The sequence below is a fragment of the Alligator sinensis genome, unplaced genomic scaffold (assembly GCF_000455745.1).
Source record: "Alligator sinensis unplaced genomic scaffold, ASM45574v1 scaffold1530_1, whole genome shotgun sequence".
In the NCBI taxonomy this organism is placed as follows: Eukaryota; Metazoa; Chordata; order Crocodylia; family Alligatoridae; genus Alligator; species Alligator sinensis.
Genome location: NW_005843280.1, coordinates 178867 through 183976, shown reverse-complemented (window position 1 = coordinate 183976; position 5110 = coordinate 178867). Strand labels below are relative to the sequence as shown.

Sequence of the window (5110 nt, the reverse complement as noted above, 5' to 3'; positions counted from 1 at the left end):
TTGGCCAGCAGGAGAGGCTTCCCTGCTCCAGCAAGGATCTGAGCAGCGACCTGAGGGGTCCCAGCTCGGCTTCCAGCTCCTCCAGTCAGAGACCAGGAAGCTCGACGTGAGGCCGGGGCTCCAGGAAGGTCAAGACCCCTAGCAGCATGGAGCAGTACTAGCCCTGGTGGCTGTGTAGCAGCATTTCTGCCTACGATGTGGGAGATCCAAGTTCAAGTCCCTGAGCTAACAAGGAGGAATTCCTCTTGCAGTGGAAAGGGACTATTGTGTTTTCCCCCTTCCAGTTACCTAGGCCCTATATTTCCTTGTCCTTTGACATTTTGTATTTTGTACCTTTTTATATTTCCCCAACCAGTATTGTTTGCTCTGCTGTTTGTGTTTTGTATTTTGTTAACCCTGTCTTTTGTCAATGATTGTAAGTGTCTAACCTTTGTTGAATCCTGCCCCCTTGGGGCATTGTAGTGTGCACTATACCCCCTGATTATGCCTGTTATGTTCCCAGTATTGTTCCCTCATTAAAAGGTCTATGGTTAAGTCCCCAGTGGTGGTCTGGCTCTGCTCTATAGGGGGAGGAGAGTCCCTACACCTCCCACAGCACTTGTGTACCTGCTTTGATCCCTTCAATTGGAGAGGGGGTACCTTTTGGAGTACCGCCTGGGTTACAAGGTTCCTTGGATGAATTTGATATCTTTTATTAGACCAACTCAAATGGTTGGAGAATAGTTATTAAGTAAGCTTTCAGGTTCAAAAACCCTTCGTTAGGCTAAGGAAGCTGCAGCAGTTGGTGTGTGCTTTTCCTGGATGGAATGAAAAGCCTGGGTTACATTAGTTTGTCGTTGTAGGTGTTAATCCTTGCTCATTAACTCGTTATGGTAGCTAGCTACCATGTTACACAATCAATAATAATTCACTCAGGGACCAGCTCTATACAGGGAGGTGGCAATGTGATTCCTGCCCTTGCTAACATCATTATATGGTACAACTTACTTTTAAGCATAAAGTACATTTGTTACAAAGTTAAAAAGCATAAAATATAAAAGGGTGAAATGCCATGGCACATATAACAAATAGACCTAATATAATGAGGGGAAGACATACCGATGCAGAATACTATTTTACACCCATAAAAGCACCTACAAAATATATTTTTTAATTAAAGAACACCCTATATTGTATTTAAAAATAATAAAAGAAGAAAAGAGGGGAAGGAAGAAAAGGTGGAAAAGAGAAATATCCCTAAAAGGGGACAAATACTGCAAAAGGGGGTTTTGCCATATGGAGGAGCTTCAGATTGGAGTCAGGGGGCAGGCAAAAAAAGAGGAAGTTTCTTGCTACAGTAGTACAGTGGGAATAGGGGGCTATCAGTTGGTAGCTTGGCATGGCCAAACTCTGCTTTCATCCAGGCAAGTCTCTGGTCATAGATGTCCATGAGAATCTCCTGGTGGCAAAGAGCCATGGAGTGAGGTGTCCCAAGAAGGATTTCTAGGTATAATCCCAGCCCAAAATCCAGTCCCTTATTTGGGTCCATATTCTTAGTACAGTAGCTGGGGTGCTGTCAGTTGGCAGCCTGGCACGGGCAAACCACGCTTTGGGCCGGGCAAGTCTCTGGTCAGTGATGTACAGTACTGTCCCCCCGTGGCACAGAGGTATGTCATGGAGTGGTCCAGAAAGGATTTCTGAGTATAATCCCAGGCAAAAACCAGTTCCTTATTCAAGCCTATGCATTTAATACAGTGGGAATAGGGGGCTGTCAGTTGGCAGCCTGGCACGGCCATACCACGCTTAGGGCTGGGCAAGATTCTTGTCAGAGATGTCCAGGAAAGTGCCCTGGTGCCACAGAGTCATGGTGTAAAGTGGCCAAGAAGCATTTCCATCTCTAATCTCAGCCCAGAAACCAGTTCCTAATTCAAGACCATATAGTTAGCGCAGTGGGGTGCTGTCAATTGGCAGCCTGGCAGAGCCAAACAGTGCTTTGGGTTGGGCAAGTCTCTGGTCAGAGACATTTAGGAGAGTTCCCCTGTGGCACATAGCTATGCCATGGGGTGGTCCAAGGAGGATTTCTAGCTATAATCCCAGCCCAGATGTGAGTTCCTTATTCGGATCTGGATACTTAGCACAGTGTCTGTGGGGGGTGGCGTCAGTAGGCAGCCTGGCACAGCCAAACCATGCCTTTGGCCTGGGAAGTTTGTGGTCAGAGATGTCCAGCACAGTCCCCTGGTGCCACAGTGGCATGGCATGGGGTGGCCTACGAAGGATTTGTAGCTATAATCCCAGACCAAAATCCAGTTCCTTATTTGGGTCTATATATTTAGCACAGAGGCTGGGGTGCTTTCTGTTGGCAGCTTGGCACGGCCATACTGCATTTTGGGCTGGGCAAGTCTCTGGTCAGAGAGATTCCCCCGGTGGCACAGAGGTGTGATCTGGGGTAGCCCAAGAAGGGTTTCTGGGTATAATCCCAGTGCAAAATCCAGCTCCTTATTCGGGTCCAGATACTTAGCACAGTGTCCAAGACACACTTCAGGCTGGGCAGTTGTGTGGTCAGAGATGTCCAGGAGAGTCCCCCGGTGTTACAGAGACATGGTCTGGGGTGGCACAAGAAGTATTTGTAGCTTTAATCCCAGCTCAAAATCCAGTTCCTTATTCAGTTTCATATACTTAGTAGGGCTGTGCAAAACAGCACTGTTCCATTTCACTTGAGGTTCGAGGTTTCAACGGAACAGTGTTTCATATCGAATTTCATTTCAATTCAAAACAGTTGTTCTGTTTTGCTTCATCAAAACAGTAAGGCTGTTTTGACTCTGTTTCGACATTTCGCTAGATCTGCCGGGGACGGGAAGTCAGCCCAGCTAGGACTCCTCGCCCCCAGCCTGATCTAGTGTGGGATTTGGAGAGTCAGCCCAGTTGGGCTGACTTCCCATCCCCAGCCGTATCTTGCGCCAGGGATGGGAAGTCAGCCGAGCTGGACTGACTTTCCATCCCCAGCACTACGGTCAAAACGTTTCAACTTTCGAAACGTTTCAACTAGCCTTGTTTTGTTTCAAGGCTGTTTTGATGCCCTTTGTTTCATTTCAATTTTACTGTTTTAACCTTGAAATGAGTCGAAACAGTGTTGAAATTAAATGGCCGGAGAAATTTCACACATCCCTAATACTTAGCACAGTGGCTGGGGTGCTGTCGTTTGGCAGCCTGGCACAGCCAAACCAGGCAAATTTCCGGTCAGAGATGCCCATGAGTGCCCCCTGGTGGCACAGACACGTAGTCTTGGGTGACTCAAGTGGATTTCTGGGTATAATTCCAGCCCAAATTCCAGGTCCTTATTCAGGTCCATATTCTTAGCACAGTGGCTGGGGTGCTGGCACCCTGGCTCAGCCAAACCATGTTTTGGCCTGGACAAGTTTCTGGTCAGAGATGTCCAGGAGAGTTCCCTGGTGACACAGAGGTGTGCTACAGGATAGCCCATAAGGGGTTTCTAGCTATAATCCCAGCCCAAAACCAATTCCTTATTCAAGCCTAGGCAGACAAGGTTCCTTGGGTGAATCTGATACCTTTTGTTAGACCAAGTTGGTCTAATAAAAGATATCAGATTCACCCAAGGAACCTTGTCTGCCTATGTCCTTAGACCAACATGGCTACAACCTACACCCTTATTCAAGCCTATGCACTTAGTACAGTGGTTAATGGGGTGCTATCAGTTGGCAGCCTGGCAAACCGCACTTTGGGCCAGGCAAGTCTCTGGTCCAGGACAGTGCCCCAGTGCTACAGAGGCATGTCGTGTAGTGGCCTAATAAGGATTTGTAGGTATAATCCCAGCCCAAAATCCAGTTCCTTATCCAGGTCCAGATATTTAGCACAGTGGCTGGCGCGCTGGCAGTTGGCAGCCTGGCATGTCCAAGCTGCACTTCGGGACGGGCAAGTCTACCCTCAGTGATGTGTAGCAGAGTCCCTCAGTGCCACAGAGGCATGTCATGGGGTGGTCCAAGAAGGATTTGTGGGTATAATCGCAGCCCAAAATCCAGTTCCTTATTCAGTTCCATATACTTATCACACTGGCTGGGCTGCTGTTGGCAGCCTAGCATGGTCAAACGGTGCTTTGGGCCAGGCAAGTCTCTTGTCAGAGATGTCCAGGAGTGTCCCCTGGTGCCACAGAGCCATGGCATGGGGTGGCCCAAGAAGGATTTCTAGCTATCATCCCAGCCCAAATTCCAGTTTTTTATTTGGGCCCATGTATTTAGCACAGACTGGGGTGCTGTCAGTTGGCAGCCTGACGCAGCCAAACTGTGCTTTGGGCTGGGCAAGAGTCTGGTCAGATGCATCTGGTAGAGTCCCTCGGTTGCACAGAGGTATTCTGATGGGTGGCCCAAGCAGATTTTCTAGCCATAATCCCAGGCCAAAAACCAGGTCCTTATTCAGGCCATTATACTTAGCACAGCGGGCATGGGGGCTGTCATTTGGCAACCAGGCATGGCCAAACCGTGGGGACCACAGCCGGGTCTGGGTTCTTTGGGACAGTCCCCCAGTGCCACTGACAAGAAGTCTGGAGCGGCCCAAGAAGTATTTTGCCCCATAATCCCAGCCTAATCTGACCTTCATTTAGGGCTCTGTACTTGATGTGGGATATTATTTTACATGTTCATTAGTACATATGCATAGCTAATGAAATTCTCTCTCTTTAGGATGTGTAATTCAGTAACAACAGGCTTTTACTGAGTCTAGATTAGCTTTGAAAAAAGAACCGGGGATATGGAATAAGGAACTGGGAATAAGGAACAGGGAACCGGGACTAAGCAACCAATTTCGGCCTCATCCCACCCGCCCCTCCCCCTCAGAGACCAGAAACCACAGGAAAAAGACAGACCCCCTCCCCCCAACTCAAGGTAAATTAACATTGGCAATTAGCACCACTGGCAGGACTCAGTCGGAGCGCAGGCTCTCAGCCAAGGGCTCCCACAGCAGCCCCTGTCCCCAACTAAGCCGGGGCCTTCATGCCCCGCGAGAGGGAGGACCCCCTGAGCGGCACGAACGCGCCCCGCCAGCAGCGAAAACCCAGCGGGGGCAGACGAAGAAAACCCGGGGAAGGACAAAGCCCAGGATCACTGCGCACGCGCACGCC

The 5110-nt window shown here is 49.1% G+C and overlaps 1 long non-coding RNA gene across 1 annotated transcript in view; it reads right to left on the bottom strand.

Annotated features, from left to right (window-relative positions):
• Window positions 1–5110, bottom strand: part of LOC102374203 — a 40230-nt gene that overhangs the window by 10836 nt on the left and 24284 nt on the right. The window lies entirely within an intron of this gene.